The sequence below is a fragment of the Anarrhichthys ocellatus genome, unplaced genomic scaffold, assembly GCF_004355925.1.
Source record: "Anarrhichthys ocellatus isolate YVR2014 unplaced genomic scaffold, GSC_Weel_1.0 scaffold5, whole genome shotgun sequence".
In the NCBI taxonomy this organism is placed as follows: Eukaryota; Metazoa; Chordata; class Actinopteri; order Perciformes; family Anarhichadidae; genus Anarrhichthys; species Anarrhichthys ocellatus.
In genome coordinates, this window is record NW_022280035.1 from 3,359,929 (window position 1) to 3,377,510 (window position 17,582).

The following is a 17,582-nucleotide window of genomic DNA, read 5'->3' on the forward strand; positions in this document are numbered from 1 at the left end:
GAGTATTTATGTGTATGCTGGTTTGATCAAGTGAAGTTAACACGGACTGTGGACTCGTGTGTCAGTGCCGTGACGTCCACCGTTCATTCTCGAGGACGAGGCTGTTGATCTTGTGGTTTTCGACTCACGTGCCGGCATTTGTTTTGGAAAGCAGAGGAAAAGTACCGAAATGCTAAATACCCGAAACAATAAAGCCTGTATTCCCCCCCCCCCTCCTTTTTTCACTATCCCCTTAGATCAGCAACAACCACGTTTCTTTTTTTTCTTTTTTGTGTCCTCTGTGATGAAGGACGAATAAATATGCAGCTTTAAAAAAGGTGGGAAAAAAAACAAGAGAGTTGGTGGAGAAGCAGAGGCGAGCTTCAGATCTTTACAGTCAGATTCTCTGAGTGGGTCAAAGTTCCTCCAGCAGCTGGAGACGCGTTCTGATTGGTTGCGGAAAGGTGAAATTAAAACCACGGTAAACTTTTGACCTAGCAGGAACCGGGAGAGGAACGCCCATCGCTGTAGCGAGAGTGAGCTTCTCCCTCCTCCTCGCTGCTCTCCCACCAACCCACCCGTCCCCTCCTCCTCCTCTCTCTTCCCCCCTGTCTCGCTCTCTGTCTCACCCTTTCATTCCCTGTCTGTCATTCGCTCTTGTTTTGCTCTCAAACCATCTATCCGTCCCCGTCCCCCTCCCTCTTCTATCTCCAGCTCTCCTGCGCTGTCTCTCTCTCTCCCCCCCCATGAATTTGTGCCTTGCTGCATGTATAGCCGGATGAGACGGAGGGAGGCAGAGAGGGAGGCACAGAGCAGGAAAGAGCTGGGGGAAGGGTATAGAGAGAGGGAGGAGAAAGCCAGTGGAGGAGGGGGGGATGGGAGTGGAGACAGACAGAGGGAGAGGAGCAGTATAGAAGGAGAAGACACGGGGAGAGAAGGGCAGGAGGAATGCAGCCTTCTTGACTGTGCGCCGCACAAACTGTTCCCTGTTGGAGAGGAAGAAAATCTAAAGAGGAGTGAATGTATAAATAGACATGTAACCGTGGCTCTGACTAAGATCTGCTGAGCGGCAGGGCGGAGAGAGCCCATTTTTACTGCTAATGGTTTCTCTCATTACACATCAGACGGCTTGGGGGGGGGGTGTTTATGTGTGTGTGGCCGATATTAAATGATTTCATGAGCAAACTAAAAGAGCAGCCCTCTCGCTCGCTGCTTTCATGCCGCGTGCATGATCGTAGACACGCGGGCTTGCGGCTGCATGCTTTTGTCCATTAGCACATTTTTCTACTACTACAGAGCGCGTTGGAGTACCGTCTACTGTAACTGTACCTGCTGTTCACAAGTTGATGATCTCGTGGAGAGACGTCTCGAGTCGAAGTATCGGTATCGGGGCCGATCCCGGGCTTTAACGGATCGTTATCCGCTAAACTAAAGTGATCAAAATCTGATCCCCTCTTTACTGAACTCTGCTGAGTTTTAATCCGATTGTGTAAATGTTTAAAAAAATGATTTCGGCCCACCTCTGAGTTCTGACAGTGAGGTTGCAATAACGCATGGATTCGATGAGCGTAGCCACAACGCTAACAAATCTGTTAGCCTCTCTCTGTCCCAGCAAAGCTCAGAGCACAGAACATTCAGGCAGCAGCAGCTGACTGTCACGGTCAAGTTTAAAATGACAAGCGTTACCAGTGGTGCGTCACGTCAGCAAGCCAACATTTTACTTGGCTGTTGTATTGGTTCACATGCTCTAATGCAACACTGCAACAGGCTACAAGTCATTTTCTTCAGTGGAAGCCGGTGACATGAAGCTAAAAACCGATGCCTGACACTTGGGTTTAAAAGATTAAAGTTGAGCTGGTCGTTCCAGTGACGCAGTGAAGTGTCAATCAATCGTATGTTTTTGTTTCGCCCCGTTCTGTTCCTTAAAATGAATGTCGTTAGCCAGTTCTCAGTGCTACTTAACGTCATCTACGTCAACGAGCGCAAAGTAGCTGGCCAGCTATTGAAGATGGTCAATAACGTAACCGCCGACCCAGAGCTTTCCAACCCAGCCATGAAGGCACAGAAGACGTTGCTTGCTGTTAATGGGCCCTTAAGTGACACCTGATTTGAATGCTTCAGTTACGAGTGGACTTTTTCTTGTCCCAACAACTCCAATAAAAGGGATTCTTCTTCTCTCAGTAGTTTGAGTCACGTCAGTTTCAGGAGTTGCTTTATGCATCAGATCTTGATTATTAGGATCCAAGTAGCTTGTGAAGAATCAGGTATGTCAGTGTTGGTAGTCTACCGCTGTCTTTTAAGTAAATATAATGATTGTATCGTACTTGGTATCAGCAGATGCGTAATAATAAAAAATAAAAATAAAACTTGGACCTCACTAATCTAGTAATGATGTAGAAGTTATAATTGTCTTCCCCCTCTCGTGCTGCACATGTGCATGTGTAAATATAGCCTGATGCCTGTCATCAACGAGATGGCACATACGGAGAGGGCCGTCAGTTTTCAGATTCTAATGCGATTGAAATAATCCTTTTTGGTTCGGATTAAGCTCTACGATGAGCGCACAGCATCCGGCGGGGAAAGGTGTGGAGGAGACGAGAGCCAGAGCCGGTCGTCTGCGATGAGAGGAAGCAGGAGGAGGAAGAAAGAAGGCTTTTTTTTTCTTGGCTTTCTCTGCCAGTGAAAAATAAAAAAAAACACAGTGACTTAAGAGAGGAGGCTGTGGATGTTATTGAGTTAACAAGACGGAGAGGGAGGGAGAGCAGTGGGAGCTGAGAGACCGGCTCGATAGATGAGTGGATGAGGGCTGCGCTGTGGGGCTCTGCCTGCTCCTGCTGCACAGTGGGCACCATATGGTGCCGTAATGTATAGAGCGCACATCAAGTTTGTCCTGCCTCTCAAAGCCGGCTCCTTTTTTCCTCCCCCTACATCCTTCCAGCCAATTACGTCACTCAAGGCAGCCCTTTAGATAACACACACACACAATGCATCCACCCGCACCATCTTCAAGATACGAGGCTCCCCAACTATGTTTGGGTCTACACACAAACACACAGTTAGATAAGGGCCCCATCCCCCTCTAATGGGAATAAGGATTGATACCGACGGAAAAGAAAAAAGATTTCTCAAGATGTCACTCTGCTTCGCTGCTTCCTCTTTAAATATTGAAAGCAACTATGGTTTGTTTTCCCCCCCATTGTGTTGATTTTCTCTGATAATGCAAGTTTGCAGAAGCAGCAGAGCACAGAGGCGAATGAGAGGAGCCCCAAACGTACGGCTGATGCGTGCTGATGCGTGCTGACAGTGATGTGCGTGCAAGTGAATGCGAGTTGATTTTTCTGATTGGGGAATATTGTGTGCAGGGAGGGGATCGCTTTTCTCCCGCGCGCTGTCGTTCTGGTTTCAAGGTGTGTCGGCTGCTCTGTGACCGTGTTTGTTTGTGGGTGGTTATGCATGTTGCCAGGCAGCTTCCCTGCCTCTCCGGCATGTGCTCGTGTCCGTGGGAGTGATGGATGTCAGGCAGGCCCCTAATGTGATTTAGATGCTCCCCCTGGAGTGTGTGTGTGTGTGTGTGTGTGTGTGTGTGTGCGCACGCGCGTCCCGACCACATGTGTGCAGCTGAATCTGCAGTGTGTATGTTTGTGCATCTACCTCCCTCACTCTCTTTTTCTATCTTCTTCCTCCACCCCCATCATTTTTTCCCTGTGCTGTGCAGTTTTTGGATTCTGAGCAAATAAATAGAGGGAGGAGGGGGACAGGAAAGGGGGGGGGGGGTTATAAGTGGTGAATCTGCTTCCTCGCTGTCACCGCGGAGAACGAAAGCGCAAGGAAGGAGGCGATGAGGAAAGTAGAGGTGGAGGAGAAGATGGTGTTCTCTCGCTAAGACCTCACTGATGGGTTATTGTGAGCCAATTATGTTCCATTCCCACTGAAAGTCTCACACACTCCTAACACACTCACTCATCATCACACGCGTGCATCAGCAAAAGCAGTGCTCTTTCTCCTGGCAGTGAAGAGCAGTGAAGAGCTTGACTTTTATCTGCACGCAATTCTTTTTTTTCTTTTTTTTTAGAGAAAAACACCTTAACAATGACATACAGTTCTTTAACACCAACTACGCTCTCCTTTTTTAGTTTATTTTTTTTATTTTTTTCAATCGAGCTTTCAATCTTACATCACTGTCACCCATCAACTGTCGACTTAAAAAGTAAAAGTACTCATTCTGCAGAATAATTGCCCTGCCGAGTGTTATATTCTGGATTATTATTACTGATTAATTTAAGGGGTTAACATGATTTCACTATTAATGCAAGTTAATGTGGAGCTAAATGTAACTGATTCATAGATTTATTTATTGATGTCGGCAAGTCTAATCTTTAAAAACGCATCATTTAATAAGCTTATCATATTTCTTTCATGTACAATCGTCATCTGCTAAGTCACTCGTTGCTTTACAGTAACAAACACAATATTTACCTCATAAATGTATTTGAGCGCGAGTGTAAGGAAGCATTAAATGGATAAAATACCTCAAAAGTGCACCACTGCATACAACCTTTGTGAGGTTGTCATAGTTTACTCTGGCGATTCAACGTGATCATCCTTGAGTATTATTAAAGAGATTATTAAATAGTAATAATGATAACAGTAATTATAATAACAATAAAGGGATAATGTGTCTGATAGTTTATTTTAATGTTTTGCAGCTTTATGAGTGCATGGGTTTTAAAGTTACTGTAACAGCACAATGAGATGATGAGATATTTCCAGTTCAGTTTATTGGAGTTTTTATTGGATTCAATATTTTGATTATTTAAATGTTCATCAGCTGGTTGTCAGTCCCACAGAATGACAAAGCGAAGACTTAACGAGACCCATTATTTGTCTTCTCTCTCAGTGAGTCAGACAAGAAGTATTGAGATGTTCCATTAAGTATTAAATCTCTTTAGCAGCAGCCTCAGTCGCCCATAATGCAATGCAGAGAAAACTCACCGCTAATGCTGTTTACGCTTTTTTTAAGAGCTGAAAAGCTCCGTTTCTTTCATCAATCACTTATTGCTGTACAAATGTGTGCAACAAAAGAGATTTGTATTGGTGTTGTCTCCTTTTTATGCATAGAAAGCAGTTCAAAGTGCTCTAAACAAATATGCAGAAACATTCAAAACAAACGCAAAGAGTGCAGTTTGTTAAATTTCCCCAAAGAAAGCAACATTTTCTTTAAAGATCCTCTCCAGACAAAGGTTTAAAGTGCATCTACTGCCTCTGTCTCATCGAAAAATCCGGAATCTTCTTTGAGCACATGAGAAACTTACAACAAAATGAACTTTGCACATAAATCTCTCTGCAGAGTGAAGGTCCAACTTCCAAGTGAAGTAACAATAAGCTAAATGCATTTTTGAGTGGAGCAGAACTTAATATTCTGCCAATAATCTTCAGAACTACATAGTTCAAATTGAAATATACACCTAGTCCATGCATTAATACTTACAATTTCAAATCCTCGAGACAACGGTGTAGTTCTTGTGTCCATTTACCCATGTGTGATCATCACATTTATAGTAATACACGACGTATCTCTTATTATTGTATCGTCTGGAGGTTGTCAAACAGGTATATCAGCGTTTTCTGCAATTTGTAGCCATGGCAGCACAATGTCAATCAGAGGCGGGGTTAGTGATGGAGGAGGCGTGTCTTATTGATTGACCTGTTACACTAATTAGGCCCGAACAGTCCAGAAGTCCACCCTCAGCCTGCATGGCCTCATTGTGCCTCTGCTTTCCCCTCATTTGTAATTCCTTTCTCAACCAGTTACTAAAAGAAGGTGACAACTGTTTTCCTGCGATCCCGCTGCATTTCTTTCTCTACCCCATGTGGCCTGTAACGAGGTAATTCACTCTTTGTGATGACAAGAATGTTTTAAGTATTAACCAAAGCTCCAGTCATTCATCGCTCTCAGATATGACAGCCTTGCCTCTCGGTCCGCAGTTAATTGCCTCGCAGAAATGTTCCCCTATGTTATGATAATGTACAGCTCCTGCATGATGGCTCCCAGTGAGGCGTTTTTTATTCAACCCAGGTCTCTGCCTGACTAAGCAGGCGTGTTAAGACTGCGAGTTTGATACATGTTGCGCGCGTTCTGACCCTGAGATTTCTTCACACAAAATGAGTCCTCGTGCGGTTGTTTTTTGCTTCCCAGTTCAGCTGAAGGAGGCCGACGAGGACATGTGTGGTTTACTGTCCTTATCTTATCCGGCCTGCATGTCTGCTCAGCAACATTACTTTCATCACTTCACATACAAGTAAACGTCCGTCCCGTCTCTACTCGCATGTTCGGCAGGTGGACGGGGTCGCAGGAGCTGTTGATGAGAACATGCATTCAGTTTAATGACCTCTGCCGTCCCTTGTTTTCTGTGATGCAGTGCAGCTCTCTTTAAAGGAGGAAGTTCATCAAAGTAACATGGAGACTCTCATCTGTCGCATGAGGACACAATACCTGGCTGTCTAAACACTAATTTACAGAGTCAACGTTAACCTTGTTGAACTCTGCACTTTTATTGCAGCTTTGACGAAGAGGAATAAGAAATAAGAAAACATAGATTATGTAACGTTATGAATGGAGAACGTATCAAATGCAGCCACCTTCGTTCAAGGTGCAAAGTCAATGAATGTTTTCAACACTCGCACTGTTCTGTTGGCTTTTGGACTTTTTTTTAGGTTGGTTTTTCCTTTATTAATATGTCACCCATCAGTCTATATCAGTATATGTATATATGGACAAAGTGGAGCTGAAGAACGCCACCATGTGAAGCGGACTGGTGTTTCCTCTTGCGAGTCCTTTTATTTCTATTTCAGGACACCTCAGAATAAGTGATGGCGCTGACGCCATGGCCGCTACGCGAAGGTAGAAAGAGAAGCTGTTTCTCAAGCTTTACATTCTATTTTTAAAAGTTTAGCTCATATTTAGGTCAGTTCTCACCAGTGATGGAACTGATAATGAAAGCATGCAATATGCAGTTTACAGCTATTTCCCAATATATGATTTTAACGGCCACCAGCCAAGTGGTGATAAGAAACGGAAACGCTCCACGCAAATGGTAGCGTTAACTTTTAGCTCTGCTCTGATATTGCTTTCCATATAGCATTACATTGGTCAGTCTTGACCAAAGGGGTGGACTCACAGACTGACAGACACACACTAACTCCAACACTGCACTCCTTCAAGTAAATGTATGGACTAAGCATGGCCACCACAGTGTGCAGGTCTCAGTTGTAATCCTGAACGTACGTATTTTCCCCATATTGGACTAAATCACTGGAATAAATGAGCTTGACAGACTCACAAAGCCCAGTTAGGTAGCACACGTTTTGTCTTTTCAACAGTAGTCGGCTAAGGTCATCTAGAGAAATAGGAAAATAAAGAGAAATAAAGCACTGTTGAGGACCAGTGTGCGCAGTGATCCCCTCATTGTTTTGATCGTCAAACATTGTCTTACAGTATTCGATACTCTGTGAATTCTAAGAGAAGAAAAATTGCCTGTTTTATTACATTGAGTGTCTGCTTGTACTCAAAACAGATGTTGCACCGTAAAGTCATTTTAAAGTGGCCTTGAGCTATTATTAAAAAACAAAAAAACCCTAACACAATGATTTTTGTTTCATTTCTTTTTATGGTTTGTCCTTTCTGAGAGTTTACTTCGCTGCTCGTGTGGCTGCGGATCCATTGTTGTGAGCTTTTACTTCTGTAGCGTGGTGCAGTGGGCCGTGAGTTTGGTTTCCTCTACCTTTTTTTGGAAAGGATGAGTCATGCAAGCGGCTGTTTCCTTTTTTGAATATGTAAATGCAACTTTGATGGCAGCCTACAGCAGGCACACCCTGGATGGCTGGATGAGTTTTAGTTTTAGACCCGACTGGCCTATTTCCGCCCTGAGCCAGACGCTTTCCCTCTGCCTCTCTTCATCCTCCACCCCCTCTTATCCCTCTCTGAAGTGTGAAGTTTGAAGCAGCCGGCTGTGTGCTATGATAGCGGTAATTGGTCTTAAGATGGAAAGTTCACACTCACTTTGTCACTGAACTAAGAAGCTATTTGTTTTCAATGAGTGTTTTTAAAAAAAAACAAAAAACTGAAATTTGAAGCGAGGCTAGTTAATAACAATATAACATCAAAGTGCTATTTAACAGCAAAGAAAAGCGGGTTTGATGATGATGGAGACCGGCACTTTTTGTCCGAGTTGAAAAGCAGCTCTCCGTCTTGTACAACTTCATTTCAGACGGAGCCGGGGAGAGGAGAACGACTCCCCTCTTTGGTACCCCCTCGTCTGAGGAGGAGAGCTTTGGACTCAGAGTTTTTTTATTAGCCTCTGTGGCCTGATTTGTTTAAGGGGAGGCGAGGTGCCAAGATGTGGCTTGGCACCCATTGTGCTCCAGTGCTGGATTTGTTGGTGCAGGGGGTGGGGGGCAGAGTTTCCCAGAGTACACACACTTACACACAATGTACTTTTATGCGTTGTTCACTGTGCTATTCTGGCCAGCGGACACAATTTCCCTCATTCACAGTCATTAGAGGAGACGGACACATGGAGAGAAAAATCCTGCTATAAAAAAAAAACGAGACCGTAAGAAAAAGGGGGTGAAGACGGGGAGGAGATTAAAGCTCACAAAGAAACAACTAGTGGATGTGCTTGAATTTCATTTTGCCGATCAGTCGACTGAAGACGTCTCTTAAAGACGCAGATCCTTTGGCTGAACATGAATGATTTGTTTTTGAATGGGTGTGTTTAAGAATACGCAAATAACACTCATTTTAGCAGGCTGGTTTTTGATCCTGTTTGGCAAAATATCCAGACACCAACTGAGATTCTTTTGAGGCAGATATTTGGCGGTTAAACATTTTTAAAAGAATGACTCATTTATTTTTAAAACAATACACATATAAGCATATTCCATGAACAGTAATAGAGACACTGTTTCTATAGAACCTTAAATATAGTTTGGCATTTCTGTGCTGCAGTTTCTTTTTACTCATTGGCCGACATGTGCACTGATACGATATAACGGCAATGAGCTATAATGGTTTTCTTTAAGTTTGAGTTATTTACAACTTTAGTTAATTGCAAATGGTGCAAGCTAAACTCAATCAGATTTGATAATGGATTCGAAGGGATTTGGTTTCAGTAACAGGATTGTAAACTGGATTTAAAGTGCCGTATTTGGTTTTGGTTGCAGCAGCGTTCCCGGCTGACAAAGCCTTTCTTACCATCCAGTTTTGCACACAGCTGGTCGACAACCTAAAAAAACAAAAAGGTTGCACAATGTTTTATCTTCACCGATATTGGTTGTTCTTTTTGTTCGTATTTTAATGGTCTTCATGGGTCCTTTGCTCGAATTTAGCTGCAACACAACCTCACCTGGCAACTGTTTATCTTACAATCGCAGCAAAGAAAGAAATCAAATGTGTTTTAAATCTTGCCTCATAGATTTATAAACCACCGCGCAGTGTTTTTGCCTCTGATAAAAGCCTGTGGTCATGAACTTGGAGTCCCTTGCCTTTAAATGCAGGGCTTTTTTTTTGTTGTTGTTTGATCTGAACGCCCACTTATCCTCCTTCTGATAGCGTCCAGGTAGGATACTATTCTGTCGTAGGTATCGAGTCTTTGTGTCCGTTCGTCCAATACCTGAATGGATCCTGAGAAACATCACATGCTGGCTGATTAGCTTCCTACATGCATGGTGTCTCTCTCTCTCTTTCACACAGATGTTCCTCTCAGTTTTCTTCCTGGTTCAGCTGAGTGTTACAGTTGAGGATGTGTGTGTGTGTGGTTATATCATCTTTATCTTATCAGGGCTGTTTCTTAGCTGTGTGCAACTTTACACTCATCACTAACAGGTGCGAAAGTGTCCTTTCCTTCGTATTCTGTGTCTGCTCAGCACGCGTCTGCACTCGCATTAAGTGACAGAAACACTTTAAAAGACAATACAGGAGCTCAATGAAGGTGCAGCAAGTTTATTTTTGCAGGGACAGCGCATAATTAAAAGTAATAACACCAGATTTAGCGAGAAGCTAATTTGCATCTGTTGTCCCTGGGCAGGTAGACAAAATAATAAATGCTCTACGTAAAACAACACAGTACATAAAAGTGTGAGATAGTAAATAGAATCAGCATGATGACTACTATAAATACTGTACAAGGCAATCATTGACAGTGACACTTTTGTGCTGACTTTAGCCAAAGCTTTAGGCTGGTTTCAAACACTGCAAAGCTTCCAGAGTTCCGAATGTTGGTGGAACTCCGTTTAAACCGAGAAAGCAGACTGACCAAAGTTTGTCTTTCTGAACTGCGGCACCCAGTAGCCTCTAGATGCTCTAAACCAGAATAGGACAGGCCTCCTCTAAGAGGAGAGGGTGCAAGATTATGAATCATTTTAACGTCAGGCATACATCAGAAATCAATGAAATAAGAAGTTATAAGAAACCCGAGGGAATTATATATTTTCCAGGATATCACAGTGCTGGTGATCCCTTGGTTTGTTATCATACAGCATGATTTTGCATTGGTTTTGGGTGAAGCGGACAAATTAAGCTGAATAATTATCAGCTTAAACAGGTCTGACAATCCCCAGTTTTAAATGAGCAATAGAGGCCGAGTAAACATTGATTCATCATCATCATCTGCGAGTTCTGCAATATCGTTACATGGAAAGAGGAAGAAATCTCTCAAAAGTCACAAAAAACTGACTACTGAGTTACATCGGCATCTCTGACCGTCATTTTGTGCTTTTGTACCGCTTTGAAATGCAGAATTGTCGTTGAGATAAGATATGAGCTCCTCTCTGCTGTTGATGATACACTGAGCAGTTCAAGTTCATGAAGTTAATGGCGCCGTATGAGCATCCACAGTAAAATGTGAACTGTGGTTGCATCTTTATTGCCTCCTGTTAGAGTGTGTTGCTTTAACAAGAGGAAGCTGCTGCGGTGTAAGATATTTATTGTGTTGCTCGAGTGCATGTAGCGCACAAACATCCATACGGTAAAAGGTTGTTTAGTTCTCTGGCGTCGAGTAATTGAAGAGCACTACAGACGTGTGTTGAGAGGAGAGCGGACTGTCACATTTCTCTATAGACTCTGCATCTTCAGCTCATTCACACTGCTGTTATTTTCAATGCTTTACGCCGATATTAGCGATGCCACATGCCGTTAACTGCTCCTTTATTCACTCTGGTTTTCACGCCTGTGTCACAGTGAGCACAAAGAGCCGTAATGATCGCAACGAAGGCTCTCTTGTTCCGGCTCATGCGTGAAGAGGAGAACTATTTTTGTTTTTTTGTTTTAATCTCCTCAACTTTTGCCTAAAAAAAAATGGAGCCAGTTGCTTTTTGTTGCAGCTGAGCTATAAATGATTCCCACTTAAGCAGTCAGTGTCTGGCTCTATTTTTCTCCCCTTTCAATTAATAGGAAACACATTGGTTGAAGGAGGCTCTTTGTTGGTGTGTGAGAGTCCATACATCACCTAAACTAGAGCACCCACTCCTCCTGCTCCTCCTCCTCCTCCTCCTAACACACACACACACGGCGACAGCCCCCATCTGCTCCCAATCATGGGTGCAGCCAGCGGTCAGGTCGCTGACGGTGAATGCCGCACTAACACACACACACACACACGTAAACATACACAACATAGGCACGCTGGGCATGAGGTCAGCCATGCACGGACTCACACACACATGCACGCTCATGTAGGTGTGTCCAGATATTTGGTTGTAAACGTGGGCTTTCACACACATCCTGGTAACGAAAAGGAAAGTAACCTACAGTTTATCTCTATCTCACACACACACACACACACACACACACACACAGTGACAGATGAACATGAGACATCCTGGCGGCGAGCTTCACTGATGACAGGGTGTCATGGAAACGCCCAGCGTTCTCCATGGTTACGCACTCTTTACCCCCACGGGATACACTCTGATGATTGTTCAGACAGAACACTTGAGCTACTACAACAACTCAGCGTGGATAACGCGCGCACACACACACACACACACACACACACACACACACTGTTTCTTATCAGGATCTAAATGGACACAAATTAGCCTATTATGTGCTTTTGGGATTAGAGCGGTGATTTAGCCAAATGGTCTGTTTTTGTAATCTTGCTCGGACTCCACAAAGCATGAGAGATATCTGCAAATAGAGGCCTGACGTTTACATCCAATTGTATCGATCAGGAGTGCTCATTTAGTGGAGCAGCACTTTCTTTTACCTTTTGCAGTCAGTGACCGGCTGAATTGTGGATCACATGCCGTCGTCACTTTTAGGTTTCGATGGTTTGGCTTCCTGTAAAACTTGTGTCTCAACATCCCTTTTTCGTGTGTGTGCGTGTATGTATGCGTGTGCGGTTGTTCTGGCTGTGGGAGAGGTCTGTGTGTTAATGCAAATGCACAGGAGTGTTTTCTCCGCAATGTAGACAAAAGCACACAGCAAAGTCATGGCCTCCTTCACAGTTCCTCCTGCTCATTAAGCTGCTAATGCAGCTTCCTGTGCTTGTGTCTTCAGGCCGCCAATTAATAATGCTGCTTGTTATTCATAAATATCTCTATAACGCTATAACGAACATGCACCGTTGAGCTTAAACTTTTCTATTTTTCTTCTTCTGTTCTTCTTTCTCCAGACTCCATTGACCAGCTCACATAGGACCATAGAACCCCCCCCCCCCCCCCCAGCGAGAGGTGAGAGGGGATCTGATCGTCCATCATCTCGGGCGCCGTCACAAGGTGGGCTAACATCCCATATATGGTTGGCATGGTAACGGCCTGCTGGGTTTAGGTTGAGCAGTTTTGCCGGTTTCTTGTTGTTACCACATTCTTGCAACATCCTCCTGACCTGAACGTGGAGAACGCTTTGTGTTCTCTGAAGCAAATGGAGGTGTCTTTGTGTTTTTGAGGTTTGGATTTTGGAAGGTGGAACAGTTTTTGGGGAACGAGGCAGTAAAGGTGGTGGTGGTAACAAGAGGAAAACAAAGAGGGTTGAGCGGGTGATTTTCAGGCAGATGAGAAAATGAAGAGTGGGAAGACAGCAGGGAGACAGGAGGAGAAATCAAATTATTCTTTGTGCTCTACCTGCCACAGAGGCTGAAAGAGAGCATTAATCTTTTACCCCTGTCTGCAGGTGACAACAACGCGCACACACACACACACACACACACACACACACACACACACACACACACTTACTCAAATGTGCCCAGACTTAACCAAACCGCACTCTGCTCTTTCGATCACGTGCAGTCTCACACATGCTTTTGAAGGCACGCTGTAGTTGCACAGAAAGCAGCAGGGATTGTGAGGTTGTGTAGGAAAGGAGGGGAGGGGAAGTCCAGTTCCAGGCAGAGGAGATACTGGACATGATGAGGAGGTAGATTAGAGAGGAGGAGGAGGAGGAGGATGGACAATTGAATTGAATTGTCCTTCCTCAATTGAATTGAATTGAATTGAATTGACAATGAAGGACTTCTGGATTCTTCCGCAAAGAGTCAATGTAAGGAAGTAAAAGTTCTGAAACGTGATGACACATTCGGCATCAACCATGCCAAAGTCGCTCACAAACAGTATGATTAACTGATGGCCATATTAACAAAACTAGGATTACCTTATCTAGAAGTGTAAATGTCATAATGCTTTTTTACATTCTGTATATGTGGTACTTTCCTTGTTGTTATATTTATCTTTGACAAACACGTTGCAGTTGCTTCCTCGCTGAAGTGTAAGAGTCATTCAGAGACGATGACGATAAAGCTCTCTTGAATCTTGAGGAACATTGTCGCTATGAGAAGAAATCACTGAAATGGGAATTTACAGAAGGGAACAAACCTCCTAAAATGTTCTGTACTGGGTTAGAACAACTTGAATCGACAGAATCAGCTTTTCTTCTTTGTCCTTCATACAGCAGTCACGACGGTCTCTGGTTTAGAGCACTCTAAGCGAAGCAGCTCCTGTCATGTCACCGGTGTGAGTTTCTGAGGCCAGACCAGGGCTGTGTGCCTCTGTTTTGTCAACAGAGATTATGAAACAGCGGCTGGCAGGCTGGCAGGTAGGCGGGGGAGGCGACCGCGGGGCTATTTGCATCGCCCAGCTTGAGTAAGCCTGCCCCGCTAACTCTGTCACCCCCACACCCCCCAAAAAAAAAGAAAGAATGGAGACGCTATTCAAACAAACACACAGGAAGTTTCATGGCAGCCAGCGCCACAGTTCTGCCTTCTCTGTGTTTGAGAGACGGTAAATGAGCGTTCTCAGCCAACCGCTGTTGTAACCTCGACGCTCTCGTGCTCAACAGAGTTTAAATTAAAGCCTAAGTGAAGTTCTTGGATGTTTCTGATGATGCTTAGCTGGTACACAGACACAGGTTTACATCTGTCTTAGTACAACACCGATTTAAAGACGAGTCTACAGTGCTCTTGCTAATTTTCCCTGGTCACACGTCGCCTGCTCTCAGTAAGTCTTTCCGACGCGTTCTTGTTTGTTGCGTTGGGCTTCTTCTTTTTTCCTGCTGTGACTCACTCTGTCGTGGGAAGTCTGCCGTCTCTGCACTTTGTCTTCCGAAACCTTTTTGTCTTCTCTTTGCTTTCAGATTTTTAGATGCTGTTCATCCATTTATATTCTGCTCCACGAGAGTCCATGACTTTAACTCACCAGTGTTATGAAGTGTTGTTAAGTATGCAAAAAAAAATCACAAACGTTCACGGAGTGGAAAAAGTACCGTTCTTATAGAATTAATTGTACTTTTATCAAACCAACATCTCTCTTCTAATAGAGCCCTGGCCAAGACAGCAGCAATAGAGTGTTTCAGATAACAATTAAAACACATAACATGTGAAAATACATGTAAAACACATAAAACAAACACTGTTTTAAAAAATAGGTTTACGAGACAAACACAGAATCGTATGCTTTGGAAAACAGACAGGAGGAAACGGATCCATCAAAGGAAGCAATTACAAACTCATGTTGAATTTGCCTCCAGACGCTTCACTAATATGTAAAGTTGTGTCGGGTAAACTCTCAGCTCTCTGCAGAAACTTCCTCCTAAAAACTAAAAACTGAACTATTTCAGTTTTCAAATTATAGAAAACTAACGTCATCTGATTGATGGGAAATGAATCATGAAATCCATGGAATGAACAGTTAATATTGAATGTTTGTTCAACACACTTGTTCAGGGTTATTGTTAGAATCTCTTTGCAAACTTAATTTTCTTTCTCTGCCCTAAAAAATTTTGTGATATTTTCCAAAAAATAAATGAAACAAAAAAAGAAATACTAGAGGTTAAAAATGTCACATGTATCTCATTTATAAAAAACAAACATAGCGACTGCATGGAGGAACATAATAATGTCCAGCAAAATGCTTTACATACAACATAAGAACAAATGAAGCCATGAGGAACATTTATGTAAAAGATGTCTCCCACTGGGCTTCAGGGTCACTGGCAGACTGCTGTCCTGTAGCAGACCTGAAGAGTTCAGCTTCGCCCCAGGTGATGCCACAGCGCTTGTTGACCCTCGCGATCCTCCCTTCACACCGGTCTAATGACCTGGAAAATATGGGGGTCAGCAGAAGACCCCTTGAAATCGCTCAGGTCGAGATCGGGGTCGAGAACCGGGTCTAACTTAGTGTGAAAGATCCAAAGCTGTTTACCTGCATGGGTGCACTCACCTGTGCATGTCAGCAGCAGAACAGAAGACGCTCCCATGATGGCTCAGTGCTGGGAGCTAAATTCTCTGTCCGTCTCTGTTTTTATTTTTTTGTGTGCGTCTCCGGCCGAGCCACAACAAGCAGCTGCTCCTTAATAAGCACTCTGATTAACAGCTTCCCACCATTACCGTTGACTCTGATTAATGCCTGTGACTCATCTTCAACCATATGATTTAGTCCAAAGACTTATTGAACGTGCAGCTGATCAGGAGCCTGTGATGTATTTGTTTCTGCCTTGGCTGAATGATCATGAATGGTGCCGTGACCGTCTGCTATAAATGGCCAATTCCTTTTATCTATTTGTGTTTAAATACAAAGAGTAAAGGTGTTTGCTTTTTTCGTGAAATAATTTGTCTCCTCTGTCAGCATCTGTGTATTTTCCTCCTGTTTTTTGTTATTTTACATCTTTTCAACAACTTTTCCACCTCAAACAAGGCTTTTTAAATTTCCGAAGTTGCTATTCAACTGTTTTTAATGCTACAATTCAAACCCAGGTGCAGAGAAACTACGTTCTACTTTTTCTCACATCTATCACACGTCGGTCTTTCTCCCTTAAAAAGCCATCTTCACGCCCATCTCCCCTCTCCTTCTTGCTGCCCGCCATACTGCCGTCACCCTCTCCCATTTCCCTCTTTAATGCCTCTCATTCCCACTGCCCCCTGCTGCTATATTGTGCCCACCACAGCCTCGCTGCCTCTCTGCCACCAGGCCCCACACTGCCTGTGGCGTGTAATTGACTTTCTCCCTGCACTGGAAAAGCGGGCGGCCCGCGCCAGGCTGGAGGTGACCCATTTCCCTGGGGCATTCAGCAGCCTCCTAATCAACCATTCTCTGGGGCCGCCTCATTCACTCCGCAATTAGAGCAACTCCCCCTTTGAGAACTCCATCAATAGGCTGCCAGGCGGGCGGGCTGAATTGTCGGAGGAGCAAAGACGGAGTTTCACTCAAACACTTTGCCTTGGCTCTTCGAGTTCTGAACCCCTCGACTTTGTACCTCCCCCTCTCTGCTTTTTACCGCGTCTCCCTCGTGGTTGGTTTCATCAGACAGCAGCAAGCGGGGGTTTTTGTCTAACGACGAGCGGCAGACAGGGGAGGCAGGTAGACAGGAGGATAGGCAAGAAGAGAAGCAGGTAGGCAAGCAGACAATGGCAACAAGACAGTCAGATGGGTGGGACTCAAGGGAGAGATTAAAAGAGAAATTTGAAAGAAACGCAAAGCGGGAGGGATTGAGCAAGAGGATCGGCGTGTATTCAGAGCATCTCTCGCTTTCAGAAGCAAGTATTCCCCGTTGTTGTCTTGCAAGGGAATACACTTGTGTATCACCATGGTCTTGAAGACATGCATGAAAGCAAGCCCTCACATTGATTCTGTCTCAATAAGAAGGTGTGTTCGCTGCCTGTTTGAGCCGGATATATGATCTTCTTCGCGAGCCAAGAGCGCACGACTGAAGATTTAAAACGGAACGCAATCAGACGTTTTTCGCGAGCAGCTCTGATCCCACAAGAAGGAACAGGCGATGATGGCGCGCGGTGATTAAATAACAGGCCGGCTTCTCTCCCCTGCCGTTGGCCTGATTTACTATGCAGGAGAGGCGTGCTCTGGTCAGAGGATAACCATGTAATCAATGGAATGAAAAAGCTGCTCTGGCTGTGAAGGTTAAGAGGGGTACTGGAAGCTTTCAGCCCACTCTGTGCATCACACATGCATGCAAAACACACACCAGACAGTCTGAATGTTACATCTCCTCCTCTGATTCCTCCCCCCTCTCACCTGTTCCCCCTTCCCCCCCATCTTTCTTTGACATGCCTTTATCTCTCTTTCTCTCAGCTCGCTCCCTCGGCCTCTGCCTC

General features: G+C 44.2%; 1 protein-coding gene across 5 annotated transcripts in view; it reads left to right on the plus strand.

The window, feature by feature from the left end:
- Window positions 1-17,582, plus strand: part of LOC116381886 (nuclear receptor coactivator 3-like) — a 51,027-nt gene that overhangs the window by 15,509 nt on the left and 17,936 nt on the right. For all 5 annotated transcript variants that reach the window (XM_031844371.1, XM_031844370.1, XM_031844373.1 and 2 more), the window contains one exon: window positions 12,654-12,756. The gene's annotated coding sequence lies outside the window, so the exon portion shown is untranslated. The remainder of the gene's footprint in view (window positions 1-12,653; window positions 12,757-17,582) is intronic.